General features: G+C 50.4%; 1 long non-coding RNA gene across 1 annotated transcript; it reads left to right on the top strand.

Moving 5' to 3' along the window:
- Window positions 1-2,420: 2,420 nt before the first annotated feature.
- LOC148778457 (uncharacterized) lies at window positions 2,421-4,818 on the top strand. The gene is made up of 3 exons (XR_016038673.1): window positions 2,421-2,502; window positions 2,602-2,652; window positions 4,029-4,818. It is a non-coding gene; the product is annotated as an uncharacterized LOC148778457 (long non-coding RNA).
- The last annotated feature ends 21,413 nt before the right edge of the window (window positions 4,819-26,231 follow it).

Below are 26,231 nucleotides of genomic sequence, written 5' to 3'. Positions count from 1 at the left end.
TAGACACCCATCCAGGGCACAGCTCGCCTTACACCTGGCTCTGTGCCCATTCTCCGTGCGCAAATCTACTCCTCACCAATGACCTCTCACCGTGCCTCCACTTGTAGCAGTCTCTATCAATCTGAGCTGTTAATATGGACCAGGCACTTCATCTTTCTTTATCTGGTCCTCCAAGCTATCCTATGAAGTGTTACCCAGGGCAGCCATAAGGTCTAGTGGTGGTAGTGGTTTAGTCGCTAAGTCGTGTCCGACTCTTGAGACCACATGGACTGTAGCCCACCAGACTCCTCTGTCCATGGGATTTTCCAGGCAAGAATACTGGAGTGGGTTGCCATTTCCCTCTCCAGGGGATCTTCCCAACCCAGGGATCAAACCCAGGTCTCCTGCACTGCGGGCAGATTCTTTACCAACTTAGCAATGAGGGAAGCCCTAAGATCTAGAAACAGAGGCAAATATATGTACTTAATACGTGGTTCATTGATTGAATATTACAAAACCTGTTAAATAATGATCAACGCATCTAGACTTTATAGCCACCCTATGAATTATGCAATCCTAATTTACAGATGAGAAAACTGAGGTTCAGAGATGTGAAAAGTCTCCCTCCTAGACTCACAGCAAGGAGGCGACAGCCTGACGATTAGTATACAAGCATCTCTGACTCCAAAGTCTAGGTGCCTGGTCCCTCCCCAAGCTACTGTTGGGTAAGAGGTGAAGGACCTGCAAAGTGAGGTGAGGCTCTGCTCCCCAGGGTTGAGAAAAGTAACAGTTATTGTGAGCATAAGGCCTCGGAAGTCAGGCTGCCTGGGTTTGAATCCTGATCTGCCCTCAGGCAAGTCACTGGTCCTCTCTGAGGCGCATTTTTCCATCTGTGTAAGGTGGATGGTAATAATGTGCTCACTTCACTGGGTCGTTGGGAGGGTTAGATTAGAAGAGTGTGTGGCATGTGGCTAGCACATTGGAAGAGTTGCCTCTTGTTTGCTGGCCTCTTGTATGGCATTCTGCAGTGACTGCCTCACCTACCAGCAGTACCACTTTTATGCCAACTGTGGGTTCTGGCGCTGGCCACCTGGGCTCAGTTACTTGCTAGCAGGGTGGTCTAGAGCTTAGCCGGAGACTTAAGGTGAGGCTCGTGAAGTTAAGCTTCAGGTCTCTCACTTGCATGGTCTTGTACCTTATTTTATATTCATAATTTTCTATTATTTTTCTTAAAGGGATCCTCCAATATTGTGTAAGAGCTACTGACAGCCTGCAAAGCATGCATCAGCCTCTGTGTGTCTAATGCATTTGGTCTCTCCATGTACCTTAATTTTCTCATTTCTTAAGTAGCGAGGGTGTTATTAAATGAATGAATAGGTGTAGAATGCTTTGAAAACACCTGGCACATAGTAAATGCCCCAGTAACTATAGGCCTCTTAAGTGAGTCTCCAGCTAGTGAATATGCTAAGTGCTAGTCAACATGCTAAATGCTTTACCCCGGTCGTGTTATTTAATGATGTTTAATCTTCACAGCAACCACTCCCATTTTACAGGTGAGAAAACAGAGGCTCAGAGAAATGAGATCACAGAGCTGGGAAGCTAGACGTGTCTGACTCGAGGGCCTTGCCCCTAACCACTGCCCCCACTAACCCCTAGTTTAGGATGGGCCCCTGTCCCCTGGCAGCTGAACCTGGAGGATCCAGGTCAAACCTCAGGCAAGCACTGTCTGCCAGGCTCTGCTCACCCGGAGGAGGGGGACAAGGCCCCCCCACCCCCGCCAAGTCCAACTGGGCCCTGCCACACCTAGCACCCTCGGCCTGCCTGCCCCCTAGAACTTCCTCCAGAGCTCCCGTTACCAGAGGCACTGGCCCAGGTGGGGCAGGGGCCAACGGGTGACAATGACCGATTTAGAAAGTAAAGTTGCTTCTCAAACAAATAAGAAAGAAGAGGAAAGAAAGAAATGGCCTGCCCGCTTCCTGCCCCACTCTCTCTCCCAGCACCTGGGGCCCAGCTGCAGGGTTTTCACTGCTTGTTTGTTCATCCTGCCTTGAGGAGCCTCTTCTTAAAGCCCCAGGCTCCCTCCCTGTTGGGCCGTGGGATGATTGTGGAGCCCATAGAAATAAGCACCCTCTGTGATTGTCGCATTGTTGTCGTCTTGAGTATTGTTTTGGACAACAATACCAATAATCACAACAATCTGGGTTTCCTGCAGTTGGGAGAAGTGGGGGATTACCAGCTTGGCTGTGGGAGCTGCCATCCTGGCTCTGATACATCTGAGGTGTGAAGGCCTGGCCAGGTTATCCCTTCTCTCTGGGCCTGAGTTGCCTTGTCTGTAAAGTGGGGGTGAGGTTGTGGTGAGGGTCGGGTGAGCAGGGAAGACACAGGCATGCCCCGGTGGGGTGGCAGCTACCCAGTCAACTACTGTGCAAGCCAGGGTCACGCAGGAACACAATTCTAAGAGCCTCTGCAGGTGGGGGTGGAAAGCTTGCTGGACTTGTAGGTGAAATAATCCTGAAGCCTTTGGTATGTTCTAGCCGATGTTTTAAGTGCTTTGCAGAGAATAATCATTTCATCCTCACCACAATCAAATGATGTAGGTGCTATGTCGTCCCTATTTTACAGGTGTGGAAACTTAGGTGCAGAAAAGCGACTTGCCGGAGGCCAGCACGTCCGGTAAGTACAGATGAACTCAGCCTGTCTGGGTCCGGAGTCAGTGCTCTGAGCTGCAGGCACTGGCGTGGGGGCAGGTCTGGCTCTGAGAGTGATTTGCTGTGTGACAGTGGACGAGTCCTTTGCCTTCTCAGCCTCCGTTCTTGATCTGCAAAGTGAGCAGCCCGTAATACCTGCCTATAGAGTCAGACATGACTGAACGACTGAACATGCACGCACGCACAGGTATCAAAATCCTCGGGGAGACTTGTGGCCAGATTTAGTGACCAGTTAGAGAAAGACAATGACTGAGTATGCCAGGGGCCCAGGAAGCCATGGCTGTCACTGCCATCATTATTGTTACTTTTAGAGTCACAGACAAGAGCCAACCTAGAGGATGCTGAGGGCCCGGCCCAGCTCTGAAAATCTAAATCCTGTGGTTGCAGCTGGGGGAGTGACTCCAGGAGGCACCTGGTAAGAGGTGGCTCCGCCCATCGGGGCTAATGGGGCTAAAAAAAATCCCTGAGGCGCCACCATGCAATTTGCCAGTCGCCTTCCCCGATTAAAGGCAAACTTTCCCACCCTGCTTCTCCGCCCCACCCCTACTTCCCGTGAGCTGTGTGGCTCCAGAGAAATCACTTGGCCTCTCTGAGACAGGAAAAGGACATGACCTACATTAGAGATGTTGTAGATAAAGTGCGTAGCCTAGCTCCTGTCATGAAGTCACCAAGAGGCAAGGAGAACCAGAATTTTGAGGCCGACCTATGTTCCAGTCCTCCCTGGGCACGTTTCTTGGACTCTCTGAGCCTGGAAAAGAGGTTCGCACAGCAGCCAACACACAGCAGTTGCTTAACTAACAACTGTGGTTGGCTGTGACCATTTCTTATACTTTCCAAGGATGTCCAGAGCCCCTCAAAGGTCCTGGGGGTTCTAACATTCACTCTAGTGCTCAATTTCTCTGTTTGTCCCTCCAGAACTGTTCTCTGCCCTTCTCCATCTGTTCCGTGCTTGGTAGGTGACCTTGTTGGGTGACATCAATGGGCTTTGTCCTCTGGCTTCTGGTGGGGTGGGGCAGGAGGCAGAGGCAGGTGGAGAGCGACAATCTATTTATTGCCCCAGCCCCTTCCTACAGGGTACCCACAGGCTGCCCGTGTCCCTCACCCAAAGTCCGCAGCACCTGTCAGTGGCCCCAGGCGTACAGCTGTAGCTCTGGGTCCGGGTAGCCTCTCCCTCCCCACCCTTCGGGCTGTGAGTGATAACAACTCTCCATGGTTGCCAGCCCTGGGACACTGCCTTGTCCCTCCTAGTCTCCCTAAATCCTGCCCACATCTTTGTCATAGACCCTTGATTAAATTCTCTTCAAATTACTCAATTTGAATGTACCATCTGTTTCCTGCCAGGGCCCTGATCATGTGTGACGTGTACCCTGATGTGTTCATCTAGGACTCCAGGTATGGTCGAATAATAAACATTCACATGGCTTTCACAGTCAGGTATTTATCCACTCAACTACTTTTTGCTGAGATCTGCTGTGTCCCAGGCTCTTGTGTATGGAGGCGGGGGTAGAGATAACCAACACAAGAGTCCCTGACCTCAGAGAACTCGTGGGCTAGTCGGGGAGACAGATGCCTTAAGAGACAACCGCAATATTTGCTGAAAGCCGTGACAGAGGCACAGGTAAACACTGGCAAGGCAGAAGGGAAGCCATCACGCTCAGAGAGGCTGTACAGTGGAAGGACTTTTGAGGATCATCTTTAAAAAAATGTAATAACATTAGCCCAGTGTTTCAAAATATCAACAAATAATATTATCAAGTAAAATTGATGGAAAAATTCCGGAGGTTTTTACATCTTCTTCTAAGTCTTCCAAATCTGGTGTGTGTTTTGCACTTATGGCGCATCTTAGTTCGTCCTGATCACATTTCAGGGTTCCGTAGCCTCTAGTTTGGAGCAGCATCTCCTTCGATTCTTACAACAGCTCTGGGAGCTCAGTAGGGCTTTTGCTCCCACTTTGCAGTTGAGGAAGCAGAGACTCAGGGGAGTATCTTGCCCAGGGTCATGATTACTCCCTGATGGGGGCAGGCTGGAACCTATAGCTGTGTGATTCCAAAGCCTGTCTTCCTCTGGACCAACCCCTTCTTGCCAGAGTGAAGCAGCTGACAAGGGCTAAAGTCAAAACTTTAACTGAAGTCCTCTGACCCCAAATCCTGCAGTGTTTCTACCTCGGCTGATTCCAGGGGACAGATTAAGGGAAGGTTGTTGTTGTCGTTCAGTTGCCAAGTCATGTCTGACTCTTTGTGACCCCGTGGACTGCAGCCCGCCAGGTTCCCCATTCCCTCACCATCTCCTGGAGTTCGCAGATAAGGGAAGGTAATAAGAGAAGGTGATAACCTTCCAAAATGGGTTCCAACCCCTATTCTTCTGGGACCTTGAGACCGCAAGGGGGTAAGGTGATGGCAGAGGAGTACTGACACTTCTGACTAAGTTGCTAGATTCTCTTTCGGGAGGAGGAGGTAGTTAAGGGGTGGAAGGTGAGGGCTGCCTGGGATGACTAGACTAGGCAAACTGGAAAATGGCTGCAAGTGATCCCGGCATCTTTGCCAACGCCATGGTCCGCAATTCCTTCAGAGCCTGAACGCAGGCCTATCCAGAAACGCTCACTCCCAGAGCCTAGGGTTGTAGTTAAAGTTCACAGTGAATTCATCACCGTCATTTTCACAGTGATGCTTGGGAAATTATAATGGGATGATAAAGGTAAGACATTCGGATGTTTGTGATTCCAGAGATGTGTGATGCGAAGAGAAATATTCAGAAATATTCCCAACCTATTGATTACTCATCAATTATCCCCCATCCATGGAGAAGGCAATGGCAAGCCACTCCAGTACTCTTGCCTAGAAAATCCCATGGATGGAGGAGCCTGGTAGGCTGCAGTCCGTGGGGTCGCTAAGGGTCGGACACGACTGAGCGACTTCACTTTCACTTTTCTCTTTCCACTTTCACACATTGGAGAAGGAAATGGCAGCCCACTCCAGTGTTCTTGTCTGGAGAATCCCAGGGACGGGGGAGCCTGGTGGGCTTCCGTCTATGGGGTCACACAGAGTCGGACACGACTGAAGTGACTTGGCAGCATCCCCCATCCATAGAATCATCCACACCCTTGAGGTCCTGTGTGCCTGTCCACGCACCTGTATCTCAGTTTGTTCTTTCCTTCACCCACCTTTCATTCATTCTGTCCCCTCTCCTGTCACCTACCTGCCTGTCACCATCAACTCCAGACCCAATCGTCTGCTGAATGCTCAGCGGGCAACGGTGAGTATAATTCAAGCCTTCCTTCAGAGCTGGTGAGTGCACAGCCCTTAGTCTAAGCAAGGGAGCAAGTGTGGTGATGGAGAGGAGTTCTAGGAGCTTCGAGGAGGAAATGCCCAACTGTGACTTCCTGTGAGTCAGGAAGGCTACCTGAGGACGGAGCACCCAAGGTGGTCCTGAAAGAGGAACAGGGGCTTGTGAAGGCCGAAGAAGGAAACCTGGCTGATGAGATGGGCAGTGATGAGGGCTGGCCAGTGGCACAGAAGAACCCGCCACAGAAGCTGGTGGGAGGGAATGAAGGAGCAGTGGCCTCGAGCCAAGGTTTCACCCCCGGCTCTCACGGTCACAGCACAGAGGTCCATCACAACTTTACTTGGCCTGGCCTTCTCTTAGCACAGGGTCTGGGATGTCAGACTCAGAAGACCTAGAGAGCACCCAAGATATCCTCCTTGTTGCATCCAAGAAACTGACCTGCCACAGTCACAATGGACAGCCCGAGTCTCTAACTCCAGGACCTTCTGGGTTCTCTCCATTAACGTCTAGACCCCAGCTCCTCCACACTTAACAGACACTGCAGCCCCTCAGGGCCTGGCATGGAGTTGGGCCCAGAACAAGGGAACTTCCCCTGCCCCAATCCCTGTTTATCAATAATTAGTTTGGTAGAGCTTACTCCTGCTCTTTCCATTGTTCCATTTAATTCTCCCGCAACAGTCCCAGGGGGCTAGAATTCCTTCTCTTTTTACAGATGGGGGGAAGTCTCAGAGACGGCTAGGGGCTTGCCCAGAGTTGCACAGCTCAAACACAGCAGAGCTGCCATTCTGACTGCTGCCCTGCACCTGCTCCGGGACACCAGGAGACACCTCACATAGGTTGGTCCCCTGCTGATGCTGTGCCATTGAAGTTGGGGGCTGTGGACCAGTGGGTTCGGGAGGGACAGAAACCAAACCCAGGTGAGGGCCCGGGAGGTGGGGGAAGGACCCTGGAGGGGAAACCTCGGAGCTTGTTTTCACCTGTAACCTGCTCTGCCCCACCCAGCAATGGAAAATGTGTGTCAGAGGAAGCTGCTGGCTGGGGACGGGGTAGGTGTGCGTGGGTGACAGCTTGTGGAGAGCCACCTCGGGGGGCAGGATGTGCCAGGGCTGGGGGTTGAGGTCAGGGGTGCTGGAGTGGAGTTTGGGTTCTGTCCCGTTGCCCTCTGCCTTTTCCTCTTGGGGTTGTGCTTTCTTTCTCCACCGAGGAAAGGGAAGCGAGAACCAGGGTTGGGGGCACAGAGGGTGATGTGGAGGGAGTACCAAGAGGAAAGGCCCAAAGCGATGGTGTGTTGGCACCAAGGGCAGCGGAAGGTGCTGAATGGTGAGACTGCAGAGGCAAGGAGTTGCTCAGAGCCTTGCCTGGGCCCCTGGGGACTGTGGACAAGTTCTGAGCAAGGGAGCGGTGTGGACGTGTTTGCTCTAGGATGCCCTCCTTTAAAGTGGTGACAGGGGCTGAAATGGACAAAAGTGAAACGCTAATTTTTTCGATGTTTTGCTAGTGTCTCAGGGCTACCTGTAACACGGTAGCACAAACCAGGTGGCTTATGGTAACAGAAATGTCTCTTCTCACTGTTGCGCACGTCAGAGGATGGTATTAAGGTGTCCTTCGGGCCATGTTGTCTGAGCCTCTGGGGAGAGAATCCTTTCTTGCCTCTTCCTATCTTCTAGTGGTGAGCGTCAGTCCCTGGCATTCTGTGGTTTTCGGCCGCATCGTTTGAAACTCAGCCTCTGTCATCACATGGCGTTCTCCCTGTGTCTCCCTCCTCTGATCTGGGATCTTCGTTTCTCCAACGGGGGAACTGAACCCAGGCCCCTGGCGGTAGAAGCCCAGAGTCCTAACCACTGTACCTCCAGGGAATTCCCTACCCCCTCTTCTTATAAGGACAGCAGTTATATTAGATTAAAGGCCTACCCTATTCCTGCATGACCTCATCTTCTATTTGCAACAACTTAATCCCCAAGTAAGGTCACATTGTGAAGTGCTAAGTTTTAGTCCTTCAATGTCTATCTTTCAGGGACACAATTCAACCCATTACAGATGTCATTCAAGTGCTTATCCTGTAGATAAATCTCAGATTTGAAAAAACAAAATGCAGATACAGATCGGATGTCCCACTTTGAGACCTCAGCCTCTCTGTCCCCCACACAAATACTCTGCCCCAGTGAGTCCTAAATAAATGGTTGAGAAATAATTGACTTGTGGTCCCCCACGGCCCTCAGGTCTTTCCTTAACAAGTTGGAGAAATAGAATAAAAGTCCCCAGAGAACTAAGTCAAGCTGCCCTCTGTCCTGGATTCCTGGTGAGCAGCTGCTCCGCGGACCTGGGCTCCTCCTTCCCCTCCCGCCTGGGCGCCAGGCTGGGGGAGAGCCCCCCCGAGAAGGAGAGAGAGCAGGCGCCTGAGCCTCCTTCCTCCCTGGATTAAACAGACCTCTGTACCCTTCTCAATCCTCTCCCTTGCTTCTCCAACCCAGCAGGCTCAGATTGCTGTTTACACAGGAGTCCGCGCTATCCCCACTGCCTTCTCCCCTTCGTTCCTGCCTTTGCCTTAACCCCTGGGACTATTGCCTTGTCTTCAAGCTGATTTCCCTGCTGCCAGCCGCCAGTCGGGTCATCCTCCATGTGAATCTGATGACTTCTCTCTCACTGCTATAAAGCCTTACATGGCTCCCTATTGTTCTCAGAATAAAGTCAGGATCTCTCCGCCGATTATTCCAGGCCCTGTGTAAGCAGCTCCCCGCATCGAGTGATCAAGCTCCCCACATCCAGCCTGTTTTTCACCCTTTCCCTACACATGCTCTATCGTACAGGCAGTGGAGGATTTCTGTTGTAAGGGGCACATGGAAGTGGGGAGGCGCGTCTAGAAGTGGTCTCATGAGCAGGAACGCCTGGCCCTGGTTGTGCCGCCATCTCTTCTGCGTCTGCTTCTCAGCAGATGTTATTCCTTCTCCATGGCATTCTCTTCCCACATCTCCATTTTCCAATATCTGATGCCAAGGACATCTTCAGTCTGATCACAGAACCAAAAGGGTTATCTCCTTGCTCCAGATATAGAGCAGTTTAGTTGAACTTCCTGCCCAAGCATATTCTCACCCACTTTGTATTGACCAGAGGATGCACGTCCCTTCCCTTAGAGCCAGGTCTGCAGTCGAAAGGCAGGAACAGCAGGTGAGAAAAGTGCTGGAATGCTGGCCTGGCTGCTAATACCCTTTGCCAGCATCTTGCTTGGTGACCCTGGGCAAGTCACTTTCGCTCTGTGGTTGCAGTTTCCTCTCTGTTCAAGTGGGGCGTGGGGCAAGACAGCCAAGCAAGGTGAAAGCATAAACTAAGCCTTTCCCTCCAGCCCGAGTCAGGCCAGATCTTGGTCCTGTGAACAAGAGCTTCTGGGCCCTTTATTTTTACATTAATTTGCATACATTTGCATAAGGGCTGTAAGAGGCCCCCTACTACATTTTGTTCATAGAAAGAACTGAGACCTGCATGTAATTGATGTTTGGGGATGGAAAAGACTCACTTGCTCTTGGTTTCATCCAAATCTTAGCAGAGTCTTGAGTAACTAACCTTCCAACCCCCTCTTTTTATAGATGAGTGAGCTCAGAAAGGGAAAGGGATGAGCCCAAGGCCACACAGCAAGTGAGGAGCAGCAGGCTCCTTCCCGGGCTTCCCACAGTATGCCCGGGGATGGTACTAGGCACCTCAAATTTCTGACCATGCAGGGTGGAAGAAGGCGCAGGAGGGGGTGAATTTTCTCCTCAGACCCTTCACTGCACCCCAGAATAACAAAGCCTGCAGGCTCACAGCCTCCGCAACCACCACAGGAAACCAAATTGTAGTAGAAAGGCAGATGGGAGTGGAAAATCCTCTCAGAGATGTTAGATCGTTGCTTTCACCTGTTCTAAAAATAACCTGGCTTATTAGAGATTGATAGATGACAAGATAACCCACAAGTTCTTCCACTGAGGTCTCGGAGAGGAGAGACAGTGATGCTGTTTGAACAGAAGGGGAGTTGGGAAGTGTTGCAGAGGGTTGATGTGCTGGCCGGGAGCTCAGTGTTTAGGCAGTGTCAGTACAGGCTGGCTGCAGGGCAGGTTCGATGCTGGGCTGTAGGAACACCAAGCGAGGGAGGCGGATGTGGACATTGCCTTCAGGAGATCTAGTTGCATGAGGGTGGGAGACAGATGACAGAAGTGGACAAGTTGAACAGTTGCACACTGGGTTATGTGCTATGAGGGAGTGAGCACTGAGTGCTGAGTGAAGACTAATAGGGGAGACCAGGGTAGGCAGGGAGGCTTCTGGGAAGAGGTGACTTTTTTTTTTTTTTACTTTTTTTATATAATATGCTTTTATGGCTGCACCGTGGGATCTTAGTTCCCCAAGCAGGGATCGAACCCACGCCCCTGGCCATGGACGCTGAGAGTCCTAACCACCAGGTTGCCAGGAAAGTCCGTGGAAGGAGGGGCCATTTAATGGAGTCCCGGCAGTCTAGTGGTTAGGACTTTGCCTTCTAATGCAGGGGATGCAGGTTCGATCCCTGATCAAGGATCTGGGATCCTGCATGCCTCTTGGCCAAAAAAATCAAAACATAAAACAGAAGCAGTATTGTAACTAATTCAGTAAAGACTTTAAAAATACTCCATAACAAAAAAACAACTTAAAAATAAAAGTAAATAAATAAACTGAGACCTGGAGAATGAAAAGGAACCAGTCCAGCAAAGAATGGAGGGAAGGGCATCTCAGGAGAGACAGTATCATGCACAAAAATCCCAAAGGTGGGACAGAGCTCGGTGGTTCAAGAAGCTGGAAGGCCAGTGCCAGGGGAGAGAGGGAAGGGCTGTAGCCTTGCAAGAGCTTGGAAGGAGGCAGGCCCAGGCCTGTGCCAGCTTTGAGGACCTGCTGGGGCTTATGGATTAGATTCCAGGTCCATGGGAAGCTCCTGAAGCAAGGTTTTCAGCTGTGGACTCATGGGGTGTGGTTTGCCTTTGAAGAAGCTTTCTCGTTCCTGCTCCCTGGGGTAATGACAGAGGGGCCCGTGGCAAGACCAGTTAGGCAATGGACATGGGATCCAGACAGGGCTGCTGCTGGCCTGGACTAAGACGGGAAAGGAAACACAGAGAGCTAGATGGATTCACGGTGTGTTTTGGAAATAAGCTTCCCAAAAGCTGCAGATGGATGGGGTCTGGGGTGGGGTGGAGGGAAGAGAGGAAGAGGGCCCTGGAAGGGATACCCAGGCCTCTGGCCCTAGCGCCTGGTGTGTGGCAGGGCTACTTCCTGAGGTGGGGAGACGTGCAGACAGAAGGGCAGGGGTGGGAACCCAGTTTGGGGCATGCTGGGCTTGAGGCATCTACAGATGGCCAGGAGGCGGCTCCAGACGCCCTACCAGTCTCAGGCCATCTGATGAAGACCGTCGGTCCTTCCATCACTGGACAAAATCTGAACAGTGGGCACTGGGGCACCAGGCACAGCTCTGATTGGTTTTGTAGCTTCAACATCTAGGAAAGTGCTTTGCGCACAATAGTTGCCCAAGGAGAAGTGGTATATGAATGGAACTGGACTACTATGAATGGGTGAATTAACTCATGACATGATGAGTGCTTAATACATATTTAAGCAATTCTTTGACTCCTCTTCTCTCACCCTGCTAGTCAAAGATTCCTACAGATGTGACTTTCTCTGTGTTTCTTTAACCAGACCCTTGTCATTTAACCACATTTACAGCGACCTTTAACTGAATACCTACTGTGTGTCAGACACTGTGCTAGGCCCTTTAGAAGTATATTATTCTCATCGAACCTTCGCCCATTTAACTTCCTACGACACTACTACACCAACCTGCTTGTGATCTCCCTGGCTTCAGGCTCCACCCTCCAATCCGTCCATCATACTTCAACCAGGGCGGCTTGAGAAGAATCAAAATCTGATCTGTCCTCCTCCGCCTGAACCTTCAGTCGTCTACAGGATGAGAACCCATCCCCTTGCCACGGCTTACAGTACCCTGAGTCTTAGGCCTGCGTCGTCTCCCACAGCGTCTCCTCTGGATCTCCACTTGCTCTTCCATGGAGCATCCAGTGCTGCTTCTTGCTTCCGTTCCTTCCCTGCATTGTGCCCTCCTTCAGGACTGCCCTTCCTGGCTCATCCACACCATTGAAGGCTCAGCTTTTCATGCCGTCCTCCACTCCAGCACTAGTTTCACTGGGGGGACCTCACCGGGCCAGCTCCTCCACTCCATGTTGACTTCATCAGCACCTGTGCATCATAAGAACTTTTTTCAAATGCTAATTTTGCTTTTAACGTACAGGATCGTTTCCAGCTTGTCAGTTGTTCCTTAGTCACAACTTAACATGAAACAACTGGGCAGCTTTTCCTGGTAGTCAGGGCAAGAGCAGCAGTCAGAGGTGCTTCTCTTCCTTTGGGTGAGCTTTCATGGGAAAAAGTTGCTGTGTCCAGAGGATATGTACATGCCAGCAGAAAGGGGTTCAGGGCCCTCATCCCTTACAAATCCCTGGACCCAGTGGTTCATTCTCACCCAGGGCATTCCCATCTGAATCCTCCATCTCTATTGGGATTCAGGGGCTTCTTTGAATTTTCTTGCTCCCACCCAAGCAGTGGGGAACTGAACCTTCGTGTCTGGTTGAGGGTTCTCACTCCACTGGACAGGGGTCTGTCCTAGATGATCAGCTCATGGCCCAGCCTAGCCAGCCTCTCAGACAGCACAGTGTGGACCAGCTTGTGCCGTTTTAGGGAGCTCAGTCTTAGGAAGCAAGAGCCCATCAGGGCCGCAAAGAAATGCTTTTCCACTGCCTGGTGGGACCACATGGCCACCAGCAGCTCCAACACCTTGGGGTTCAGGATCAACTCCAACATCGTGCAAATGACCTTGGATGAATTGATGATCTCTGATCCCGCACTGTCCTGGACAGACAGACATGACCACATGGAGAACGGGCACCTGGCCATGCTCGCTCAGTATCACTGGCCCTCTGCTTTGGATACTGCAGTTCTGCTCAGGGACGGGGCTCCTGATATTCTGGGTGAAATGCAGTCCCCATAGCTTTTACTTATTGATACTTATAATTTGGCCCCCTGATGTGAAGAGCTGACTCTTTGGAAAAGACCCTGATGCTGGGAAAAATTGAAGGCAAGAGGAGAAAGGGGTGACAGAGGATGAAATGGTTGGATGGCATCATCAACTCAATGAACATGAGTCTGAGGAAACTCGAGGAGATAGTGATGGATACAGAAGCCTGGGGTGCTGCAGTTCACGGAGCCACAAAGAGTCAGACACGACTGAGCGACTGAACAGCAGCAAATGTGACAGGTACTGTACTAAGTGCTTTACAAATATTAAATAACTAAATCATCACAATAATCTTACCAGGTGGGTAATTATTCTCCCCATTTTATAGATTTAAGAATTTGAGGCCAAGAGAAGTTAAGTGACTTGCATATAGCCACACAGCCAGTAAGTGGCGGGCCCCAGCAGGCTGACCCCAGAGCCATACTCTGAGCTGTCTGGTTCAGATGCTTCAACCAATTGCCTGATGCGTATCTGTCTACTTGTCTGTCTCATTTAAACTGAATCTTGTTGCCCCTTATCTGCAATGCTAGCATGCAGTAGGTGTTCAACCAAGCCTTCCTGAGCAGGAACCAGTTGGTAACCTTCCTACTTTGGATGGGAGAGCCAGAGGGAAAGAAATGCTTTTCATTTTATGGCGTTTGGCAACCATCTATCTTACATGATCACATTCATTTTTACAACACTGCTGGGCATGGATTGTTAGCCTCACCTGCCAAATGAGGAACGCTTGAGGCTCAGAGAGGCTACAGAATTTGCCTAAGTCACCCAGCAAGGAGTTGGTAGAGCTGGACATAAACCCGAGTCTCCTGACCACAAGCCTTGCCCTCATTCCACACCACACGTCAGAAATGGGGCCAGGGAAGACGTGGCTGAACCCAAACCCCATCCAAGGGGCATGGAAGCCCTGCTGAGTCAGGGGTCATTAATCACTCCCTCCCCTAGCAAGGGGGGCGGGAGGGGGGAGTGGGTGGAAGGCTTTAGGGACAGAGGTCTGCTTCCGGTCCTCTCAGCCCTCAGGGTCTGCCGCCTCTTTAGGGCAGGAAACTCTTCCTTGTCACAAAGCTCTAGCTTCCCCCTCTCCCTCCACCCCAGGCCACTCCCCTCCCTTGTCCCCCTCGAGGGTCCTGGTAAAAGCATCCGCTTGTCAGTGTAAATCTGCAGGGTTCAGACCAGCAGCTGGAGATGGATGGGCAGGAAGCAGTAACAATGGATGAAAGACCCTCTGTGCCCAGGTGGGTGGGGGAGGGAGAAGCAGGAAACAGAAGCCTCCCTCCTAGGAGGCCAGGAGCTGGCTGGCTGGTGGGCGGGAGGCCTGGGATGCCAGAACCTGTGGGGTTTATTTGGATTCCCCAAGGATCCAAGCTGGGAGCCCTTCCCAAACATCGGCCCAGCTCATCTCTGTGGGGATGCCAGGTTCCCGATGTGTGTGACAAGAATGTGGCTCTCAGGCATCACTGCTGGTCCCCTGGGCCTAGCACGGGGCCAGCTAGACAGTAGGGGCTTGTCAGCTGAATGAATTAATCTGGCACTACTATTAATAATAACTGAAGAGTTAGAGTTTTACATTTCTTTTCTTTAAGAAAATGAAAAGGATATCCAATTATCGCTTTTCCCCCTTTGGAGATTTGGCACAAACTCTTCCTTCTGCCTGGTATGGTCTTCCCTCTGCTTTTTGCAAGGTCAGCGCCTTCTGCAAAAAGCTCTTCAAAGAGGCTTCGGGACCAGTTTTGACTTTCCCCCTCAGCTAAGGTAACCCCCTTTAGCCCAGCACCCTGATAATTTCCTTCAGGGCACTTATTGTAATTAGAAATCTTCCCACTTAATATGTAGCCTTATTTTTTAATCCTCTGTCTCTCTCACCAGAACACAAGCTCCCAAAGGGCTTTTTATTCATGATTGTATCCCCAGGGCTGGGTACTTAGAAGATGCTCCATAAACAGTTGGTAAATAGATAAAGAGATGAACAATTGAATCCCTGCAATCATGTCATTCACACCCGATACTCTACAATCTGCTTCCTTGAAGAGAACAAAAGAGTCTTGCTCTTGCATAGAGGATTGTAAAGCCCCAAGCCACAGCAAGTGGCTGGTTCTCCGGTCCATCAGTTTATGATCACAAATCATTTTAGGGCTTTACTTCCCCCACCCCTTTGCACAGGGGTGGGGGAAAAAGGCTCTATGTGGGGAATGCCCACTGTGGGCTGCTGTGGATACCCGGGTGCACAGGGCTGGTTCCAGCCAACCCGCCCATTTCAAAGATGGGCACATCAAGGCCTGGAAATGCCAAGGCCACACACACACACGCATCAATCCAGAACTTTGTGAGCAGAGAAAGCAATAGAGTTGTAGGTATGCTGAGTCTTGAGATGTGTTCATTCATTGAACAGATATGTATTGAGCAGCTATTATGTATCTGACGCCGTGCTAGGAACTGAGGAGTGGGCAATGACCAAAGACTGTAGGACTCAATTAAGTTAAAAGGCCCAGCTCACTCAACATGGAACTAATTCAGTGACCCCCAAAGCAAGTCCTACTTGGCCAAGTGCAAGAGCTAGACGTGAAGGACTGCCCTGGATGCCCAGTGGTTAAGACTCCGTGCTTCCAATGCCCGGAGCACACGTTCGATCCCTGCTCAGGAAACTAAGATCCCACATGCCGTGTGGTGCAGACAAAAAAATAAAAGATAAGAGAGAGAGAAAGAGCTGGGTGGGGGACAGGGAAGAACTCTAGAGTCTCAGAAGGCAGAGAGAAGGAGGGTTGATCTGGGGCTGGACAGGGAGAATCCAAAATAGAAGGAAGTGCTGACTCTGACTAAGGAGCCAGCTCGGCCAGGGGCTGACCCTCTCAGGCATCTGCTGTTGCCAGCTGGGTTGGGATGATGCCCAGAAATGCAGTGCCTGCACATGGAGCAGTTTGTGCTATCTCAACCGTGTGGGACCCAGTCAGGACAGAAGGCCATTCGTTCACTCCAGAGACTCCTATCTTAATATAAGATTCACCAGACCCTGTCCCCAGCCTGGGAGTTACTGAGCTGAAGGAGACATAGGCCCATCCCTAGTGGGGCACACAGACACACAGACAGACCCTTCCAATCCCAAGGTCCTGGCCACCTCAAGGCAGCACAGGTCAGCACGTGTGCCTTCCCGACTCCCTCTTCTGTCTACACCAGCAAAGTTGGGGATGATTAAGAACTTTGGGAGATGTGGCAGACCTGGGACTGGACTCAGCTCCACTTCTAGAACAAGTGACTTAAGTTCTCTGGGCCTCAGTTCCCTCATCTGTAAAATGGGGATAACAGTACCAGCCTGTGCGGTGCTGTAAACATTTGATGAAATCAACTCCAAAGCTCTTGGTTTACAAGTGCTTAAGAAATGGTAAGCCGAAAGCAGGCTCCTCTTTTCAGTAGAAACTCTGTGCACTCAGCCTGTGGCCTGTTGTCACAGCCAGCACTTTTCACCTCCTAACAAGCTCCAGGCATGCACTGGGTCAGCTGGTTGTGCAACAAACATGTATGGAGCACTGGCTCTGTGCCTGGCCCACCACCTGGCCACGGGGGACCAACTGTGAATGAGAGTGAGCACCAGCCCTGACCCAGGAGCTGCTCGCTGTCCAGGGAATAGGATCCCATATGGTAATCCACTTGTAACACCATATGCTCCTTGTTATTATAGATTTCATCCGAGGCTCAGTAGACAATTTTCTCAGGCGGCCTCCTTTACACCTCACAGTGGTCCTTTACAAGGTACATGATGTTGTGCCCATTTCACTGATGAGCAAACTGAGGCTTGGAGAGGCCATTTCACCTGCTCAGGGTCACATAAACTCGGATTATTGGTCTATCTGCAGAATTCTCATTCTGTTTCCTCACAAGCATCGAGCACACAGCAAATCCTGTGTCTTCAAAGTCCCATATAAATGCGGGCCCATTCAGTCAGTGAACACTTACTGCGTCCTTGCCAGGTGCCAAGCCCTGTCCTAGGTACGCTGGGAGTGAGAGGAACAGGACTGGGTCCCTGCCTCCACCTCCAGTCAGCAAAGAGGTTGATGTGGGGCATGCTGGGGCTCTGTCCCCTGTCTTCTTGGTGACACTGCTAGGGGGCTCTTTGGCACTGGTTCTGCTTCTCCCCTCCCCCCATCAAAGTGCTCATAGCGCTGATGGGAAAGGCCGAGGGAGGGAGGCTGTGACAGCGTCAGGCCCCCAGGGCCACCATGTCCGCTCAGCCCAGCTCTGACTCACCACCCACACCTGCCACCAGCTTCAGGCAGCCGTGTGGCTGGAAATAGACCCAGGGAGAAGAGCAGGAGCTGGGGGGGGGAGGGGGGAAGGGGAGGGAAGGGTGGGGGAAAGGGGGTGGGGGGGCCAGGAGGAAAGGGAGCTGGGAGGTAGCACCTGCAGATGAGGCTGTCATTTCCACTCTCCCCACCAGGAAGCAGAGAAATGTCGTCGATAGAGCCCACCCGAAAGAGCCAGACTTGGGGATGCTCCTGGGGGGTTGAAGACCCCCAGCCTACCTGGGAGGCTGTCCTGGGAACAGTGAGGATTCCACAATGTTCGGTGGTTATGGGCACTTGCTGTGTGCCAGACATTGCCCTAAGTAAGTGCTTTGCATGTCTTAGTGATCTCATTGAATTCTCATGGCTCCCCAGGAGGTTGTACTGTGATTAAGCCCGTATTGCAGATGAGGAACTCGAGAATCAAGAAGAAAAGTAACTCGTCTAAAAACCACACAGCCCCTGGACTTGGCAACGTGGACCCTCCTTAAGCCCCCCCTCTAATCCCAGCTCAGATGGCTCATTCCTGGTCACATGTGCCAGCTCTGTTGCCATCTGTCCTGCCTGTATCACCTCCCTTCTTTGCCAAGGTAAGGTCTCCCTTCTTACTGCTCTGGTAGGCAGAAATTAAACCACAATCCTGGACTTTCCTGGTGGTCCAGTGGCTAAGACTTTGCGCTTCCCCTGCAGGGGGCACAGGTGCAATCCCTGGTCCAGGAAGTTTGGCATGCCTCGCAGTGCAACCAAAGCACAAAACAAAACCCCCCACAATCCTCCTTTCTTCCCTCCCTGTCTGCTCAGCTTTCAGCAGGAGCTGATCACCTTGCCCTTCCTACCCCTGTGTCCCCTCCCCCATCCGGTCTAAAACCCACCATGGCTCCCATGACCCTCCAGATAGAGTGTTTTCAAGGACTTTTGCAAACCGAGCCCTGCCCACTTCTCCAGCTTTATAGCTCATTGATCTTTGCTTGGGCAAGTCAGGGCACCTCCCAGGGCTCTCTCCTGGTAGGCTGACAACAACTCTGCGGTGAGGAGAGTGAAGGAGATGATGCGTAAAGAGTGCCTGGGAGGGCACTGGGTGCGTGGCTGTGTTTAGTAAACTTCCCTGTCCCACCACCAGCTCTTAGTCAGAGTCACTGGTGAGTGAAACCGTCTCTGCTTTCAGCCAGCCTGGGGTCAAGGGCTTCGTGGTGGGCCAGCCAAGGGCTGTTAGCACCACTGGAGTTCATCAGTTTAAGAAATTCTGAAAGGCTACAGGGCAGCAGTAGTTGGAACAAGGGTAGGGGTGGGGAGGTAAAGGAACTGTTGATGAGAATGTGAAATGGTCCAACCACTGTGGAAAACAGTATAGTGATTCATCAAAAAATTAAAAATGGACTTGCCATATGATGCAGCAATTGCACTTCTGGGTATATACCCAAAAGAATTGGAAGCAGGGTCTCAAAGAGATATTTGTATACCCATGTTCATAGGAGCATTATTCATAATAACTAAACACGGAAGCAACTCAACTGTCCAGCGCTGGGTGAACAGACAAACAAAATATGGTCTAATGGAATACTATTTAGTCTCCAATAGAAAGGCAGTTCCAACACAATGCTACAGCATGGAGGAACCTTGAGGGCATAAGTGAAATAAACCAGTCACAGAAAGAAAAATAACCATATGACCCACTTACACAAGGAACTTAGAGGAGTCAACTAAATTCATAGACTCGGAAAGTAGAAGGGTGGTTGCCAGGGCCTGGGACAAGGGGGAGTCATTGTTCAATGGGTCCAGAGTTTCAGTGTTACAAGATGAAGAGTTATGGAGACAGAAGGTGGTGAGCAAAGCACATTGTGAATATAGTTAATGCCACTGAACTATATGCTTTAAAATGGTTAAGATGGTAAATTGTCTGTGTGTTTTACCACAGTAAAAAAAATGGGGGGGGAGGGTAAAGGAAGCCAACTTTCATAATAGGATCTCTTTTACCTTCAGCACAACCTGGAAGTTAGATATGCACGCGCCAAGTCGCTGCAGTCGTGTCCAACTCTTTGAGACCCCATGGACTGGAGCCCACCAGGCTCCTCTGTGTCCATGGGATTCTCTAGGCAAAAATACTGGAGTGGGTTGCCATGCCCTCCTCTAGGGGATCTTCCTGACCCGCGTCTCTGTCTCCTGCATTGGCAGGTGGGTTCTTTACCACTAGCGCCACCTGGGAAGCCCAGATGTTAGATATCCCCACTCTATAGGAAGGAAAAGGGAGGTAAGAAAGGTGAAGGTTCACCAGGTGTCAGGGAGACAGCTGGATCTTCAGGCCCTGAAGCCTACACTCTTGCTTGTCTGCCCCCAGCGCCTGGGGGATGGAGAGCATGGCCATAGGAGAGGAGGTCCTGGGGTGGGGGGGTAGGGGATAAAGAGCTTGGATGGAGGCCTAAGGCAGGACTGGTTCCACCTCTCCCGGCAGGTGTGCTTGCAGTGAGTGGAGGTGAATAGCTGGGGTAAGATCATCTGTGACCAGCAGAGACACCTGGACTTGAGCCTTCTCCCTTCGCCCCATTTCCCAGATGAGAAAACTGAGGAGCTGTGCCTTGCCCAGGCCTCCGTGATGCAGTGGGCAGGCGGCCTGCGGGAGGGGAGGCTGAGGGAAGGAAGGAGATGCAGGTTAAGCAGCAGCTGCCTCCTCTGCCCGCTTGCCCGTCCGCCGGCTCCTCCCAGGCCACGCCCCCACCCCGGGGTTTGGCCTGGTCCCCTGACTTACAGGTGGGAGTGACTCAGGCCCCGGGGCCCCGCTCTGGTGGCCCTGGCCCCTGGGCCACAACGGAGCTCTGGGCCTCTCAGCTGTAATGTCAGGGCCCTTCCTTCCTCCCACATCTGCTTGAAAAGGTCACCTATTTTAAACTCTTTCTCACCCCACCCTGTCCCTCCCCTGCCCCCCACCCCCCAAAGAGGATGAATTTTTCTAACCTGTGTCAACAGTTCAGTTCAGTATCCAAATAGCTGTCTCTCCTGGTGCCTGTTATCAGGGCCTCCACCAGAAAACCCCAGCCCCGGCAGACTCCCCCAGGTTGCAGGAACCCACCCTATCTGCTTTTCATTTGATAAAGAATTCCCGAGCAGGTTTCTCTGGTGGCTCAGGGGTTGAGAATCCACCTGCCAATGCCAGAGACACGGGTTTGATCCCTGGTCCAGGAAGATCTCACATGCAGTGAGGCAATTAAGCCTCTCTGCCACAACTACTGAGCCTGTGCTCGTGAGCCTGGGAGCCGCAACTACTGACGCCTGTGTGTCCTAGAGTCCATGTTCTGCAACAAGAGAAGCCAATGCAGTGAGAAGTCAGTGCATCGCAACTAGAGAGTAGCCCCCTCTTGCTGAAACTGGAGAAAGCAGTGCAGCCATGAAGAACCAGCACAGTCAAAAATAAATAAATAAAATTATTTTTAAAAAAATCCCTGAGCCGCTGCTGCATGCCAAGCCCAGGGATAGATCCCTGCCTTCCTGGAGCTTACATTTTAATGGAGGCAGACAGACAACAAATGGATCAATCAATAAATATAGTAACAAGATAATTTCTAATGGTGACCAGTGCTCTAAAGAAAATAAAACAGGCTGAGAAGTTAGTGACTTGAGTAGCTACTTCATACAGAGTAATCAAGGAAGGCTTCTCTGAGGAGGTGACAGATTTGGGAACGAGCATGCCAACGAGAAAGAACAGCAAGTGCAAAGGCCTTCAGGAGGGAAATGGAAAGGTGTGTTAGAGCAGGGGTTCTTCATGTGGGTCCTCAACCAGCAGCATCATCAGGGAACCAGTTAGAAGTATAGGTTCTCAGGACCCACCCCAGACCTACCAAAAAACCTGTAAGGGAAGAACCTATAAGGGCAGGCTGAGTTTTTAACAAAGTCTTCCAGGTGATTTTTAAGAGTAGATATATATTTTTTTTAATTTTATTTTAATTTTTTTTGGCCACCCCGGCAGCAAATGAGATCTCAGTTTCCCAAACCAAGGATCGAACCTGTGCCCCTTGCAGTAGAAGTGCCAAGTCTTAACCAGTGAACTGCCAGGGAATACCCTCTCCAGGTGATTCTGATGCAGCTTAAAGTTTGAAGTTCATCGCACTGGTGCTCAGGAAGAAAGCCATGTGGCTGGAGTGTGGTGACGGGGAGAGGGGTACCCCTGATCCTCAGTTTAACCCAGCCCATCCATTCACTGCCCTGATTCCTCCTGGCCTCACCATCCTGGCCCACCAAGGCAAAGCTGAAAGTCCTTCCAAGGCTCCCCATTACCCTCTGGATGAAATGAGAACCTCTCAGCTGGGATTAGGAGGATGCTTACGATCTGCCCTCAACCACCTCTCCAACCTCATCCCTCAACCTTCTCCCTCTCAAATCTTAATGCTTTTAAATATAGATGTGCCTCCACTCCTCCAAATGTACTGTTCCCTTTATCTGGAATCCTGTTTCTCTACTTCTTCATCTGGCTAATTTTCATCCCTCCTTCAAGCCACAACTCAGGATTCACCTCCTTCAGGAAGCCCTCCCTGATTGCCTGGTCAATGTTCGGAACCCCACCTCTCTGCTTCCACACCAACCAGCCCCCATGCTACCCCATCATTGTGTTTATCACATAGGTTTGACATTATCTGGGGGAAGAAAGGTTGGTTTTTATTTTTATTTCCAGTTTTATTGAGATATAGTAGGCATATAACATTAGTTTCAGGTGTACAACATAATGATACGTGTATGTTTATACTGTGGAGTGATTACCACAGTAAGTTCTTTTTTCCTTTTGGCCATACTGAGAGATATGTGGGATCTTAGTTCCCCAACCAGGGATCCAACCCAAGCCCCCTGCATTGGAAGCTTGGAGTCTTAACCCCTGGAGACCAAGGAACTCCTCCCGCAGTAAGTTTAGTCAACATGCATCACCTCATGTAGTTACAATTTTCTTTTTTTCTTATGAGGGGAACTTTTTAAGAACTGCTTACTAACCTGCTGCTGCTAAGTCACTTCAGTCGTGTCCGACTCTGTGCGACCCCATAGACGGCAGCCCACCAGGGTCCCCCATCCCTGGGATTCTCCAGGCAAGAACCCTGGAGTGGGTTGCCATTTCCTTCTCCAGTGCATAAAAGGGAAAAGTGAAAGTGAAGTCGCTCAGTCGTGTCCGACTCTCTGCGACCCCATGGACTGCAGCCTACCAGGCTCCTCCGCCCATGGGATTTTCCAGGCAAGAGTACTGGAGTGGGGTGCCATTGCCTTCTCTGGCTTACTCTCCTAGCAACTTTCAAATATACAGTACAGTAAATTTCAGCCACCAAATTTCACATAACATCCCAAGAATTTACTGAAGCTTGTACCTTTTGACAATCTTTACCCAATTTCCTCCATCCTTGCACTGTTTTTTAAATGAATATTTTTCTATTTAATTACACAGATAATGTGCATCCCTGGTGGCTTAGATGGTAAAGAATCTGCCTCCAGTGCAGGAAACCTGTGTTCTGTCCCTGGGTGGGGAAGATCCCCTGGAAAGGGAATGGCTACCAATTCTGGTATTCTTGCTTGGAGAATTCCATTGACAGAGGAGCCTGGTGGGCTACAGTCCATGGGGTCACAAGGGCATGACTGAGCAATTAACACTTTCACACAGGTAATACATGAACATGTACTTACTATAAAATTTTCAAACATATAGACACAGTAAAAGACCGCCTCACGGATGCCAGTTTGCTGTCTGTTTATTCATACGTTTTTGGGTGCATTGCGAGCATACACATAGGTGTACAGAAGTTTCAGTTTCATTTGAGTTTGTTTTTTTTTTTCATTTATAAAGTGAAAGTGTTAGTCCCTCCATTGTGTCTGAGTCATTTCAACCCCATGGACTGTGGCCCACCAGGCTCCTCTGTCCATGGGATTCTCTGAGCAAGAATACCAGTGTGGGTTGACATTCCCTTCACCAGAGGATCTTCCCGACCCAGGGATCAAACCTGGGTCTCCTGCATTGCAGCAGTTATAAATGGAATCATATGAGTACGAATTGTTCCATAACTTGTTTTCTTTACTTAACAATGTCTTGGAGGTCATCCATGTTAGAACACAGAGACCCACCTTTACTGTCTTTAACTACCATATAATAACCCAAAATACGACTGTACTGTGTTTTTTAGCCATTCCCTCCAGTGTTCTTGCCTGGAGAATCCCAGGGACAGCGGAGCCTGATGGGCTGCCGTCTATGGGGTCGCAGAGTTGGACACGACTGAAGTGACTTAGCAGCAGCAGCAGCAAATGTATTAATCATGTTTTAAATTGTCTGTATTTTATGATGCTTTCACATCCTAGGGCCTTGCTAATCCTGGAGAGATTGCTCTTCCCAGGGCTAGCAATTTTGTAGGGGTGGTAAACATAGTAAACAGCTTGCCTGAGAACATACCTTTCAAATGAAACCAACCCTGATTTAAAACCCATATCCCCAACCACCTCCTCTACCTAAGTCTCACACACCAAGTCAATATTTTCCTTGCCCTAACTCACCCCAGGGCCAGGTATTGGATACCCACGAAACCACCCGTATAGCCCAGAGCCTGCTAACATGCAAACTAGCAATCCTAAGCTTGTTTGAACTTGCCCACCCTCCCTCGACCGTTCCTTCCAAGGCGAACCACAATAAAGGCTCTGGGCCATAACTTCCCTTGCTTCTTCTGGCTTCTGACTGGCCCTGGTGCTTCCTTGCGTGGCTTTGTGTGGTGTAATATGTCCCTTCCTCTTTGGAACTGTAAGTCACAAAACTTCTTTCAGTGGCATTGGCTTCACTGTGTTGTCACACAATCACCTCTGTAAATTAACCCCAGATACAATCAAAACACAGAATGATGGACATCTAGAGGTTTTCAATTTTCCACTGCCACAGAAAGAAACTGCACTGATCATCTTGTGTGTGTGTGTATTCCTCTGGGTGGCGGACCTGCCAGGTGCTAATTACCTAATTATTCTACGGGTGATGCCCCTCCCAATCCGAGTCCCTGCCTGTGCCCCTCGCCTTGTCAGTCTCCGCTGTTGAATCACAGAACGAATGAGATGCCTCCACGGGGATGGTCCCTGGAATGGTTTGGTAAGTACCAAAGAAGCTCTGCGGTATAAAACGTTTCTATCCGCTCTGTCCCCTGAATTTCCTCCACGTGAGCCTAAGAATTACCTGATCAAGGGAAATTTCCCTGGAAAGAACACAGCCGGAAAGTCAGTGACAACTCTGTCAGAATCATGCTACAAGGAAAGGACAGAGGGAGCTTCCTGTTAGTGAACACTTGCAGATCTGTGGGGAGTGGCCCTCGGACAGGGCAGAGAAGCTCCACGCCCCTTCCCATGTACCTTGCCCTACCCATGTCTTCCATCTGTTCCTGAGTTATATCCTTTTATAATAGACTGGTAATCTATGGATAATGTTGACCTTGTGCCCTGGAAAGCAATGGACTTCCTGGAGCTTTTCTGCTGGGTCTCCCTCCTTCAGCCTACCCTGGGCTCTCACATTCAAACACTCCGGGCTTCCAAGCTCTGGTGGCACTAGTCCAGGCTGAGGCTGTGCTTTGCTTCTCTTGGGCTTTTAAGAGATTGAAATATCCTCCTATATCCCATAAAACTTAAAAAAAAAAAGTGAAAGTGTTAGTCACTCAGTCATGTCCAACTCTTTATAATGCCCCCATGGACTATAGCCCAAAAGGCTCCTTTGTCTGTGGGATTTCCCAGGCAAGAATACTGGAGTGGGTAGCCATTGCCTTCACCAGGGGGTCTTCCCAACCCAGGGATTGAACTCCGGTCTCCTACATGGCAGGCAGATTCTTTACTGTCTGAAGCACCAGGGAAGCCTAAAGTCTTCATTAAAGCATCTTTTCAAGAAAGAAAGAAGAAAGGAAGGAAGGAAGAAACTGGTTTTGCAGTCAGAAGATCTGGACAAGTCACTTTGCCTCCTGAGTCTTGGTTTCCTCACCTCCCAGAGTAACTGTCAGAATATATGTAATGCATGCAATAATATAACAGCGGAGGGAAAGCCCTTCACTGACAGACGTGCTGAAACAAAACATGCTGTGTCTTCTCCATTTGCCCCCCTCCCCTACCCAGGTTGGCTCTCCCTTTCCCACCTGGGGAAGAATCTGGGCTCCTCTGCTCTCTGGCTTCCGCTTGGAATTGGCCAACTGAAGCGCTGGCAGAGGATTGGTGTCTGGAGGAAGAGAGAGCACCAGATACTTTCGTCCTGCCTCCCTTTTCCCTGTTGGGCTCCTCTGACTGTGTTGAGTTCGTCCACATAAGGCCACAGCTCCTTTCCTGCAGCTACAGTTTCCCCACTCATTCCCTTTACACCTTCAGGGCTGTTGCTGGTCCCTGGGCACCCCTCTATCCCTTAACCATGCCCACCCCTTCAGAGATTCAGTCATTTCAGTTCAGTTACTCAGTCGTGTCTGACTCTTTGTGACCCCATGGACTGCAGCACGCCAGGCCTCCCTGTTTATCACCAACTCCCGGAGCTTGCTCAAACTCATGTCCATTGAGTCGGTGATGCCATCCAACCATCTCATCCTCTGTTGCCCCCTTCTCCTCCTGCCTTCAATCTTTCCCAGCATCAGGGTCTTTTCCAATGAGTCGGTTCTTTGCATTAGGTGGCCAAAGTATTGGAGTTTCAGCTTCAGCATCAGTCCTTCCAAGGAATATTCGGGACTGATTTCCTTTAGGATGGACTGATTGGATCTCCTTAAGTTCCTTTATTAAACTCTCTCCAGAAGCCTCTGCCAGTGGGCCACCTTCTTCCTGCTGGAACCTTGACAGATGTAAGGAGCCACTTTCCTTTTATATATATATATTTACGTATGTATTTTATAAGGTAAATAAGCAGGGTGACAATATACAACCCTGACGTACTCCTCCTATTTGGAACCAGTCTGTTGTTCCATGTCC

Source organism: Moschus berezovskii, chromosome 2 (genome assembly GCF_049115385.1).
Source record: "Moschus berezovskii isolate FMDL1 chromosome 2, NW_MosBer_1.0, whole genome shotgun sequence".
Lineage (NCBI taxonomy): Eukaryota > Metazoa > Chordata > Mammalia > Artiodactyla > Moschidae > Moschus > Moschus berezovskii.
Note: the sequence above shows the minus strand (reverse complement) of the source record. Positions and strands in the feature narration are given on the sequence as shown.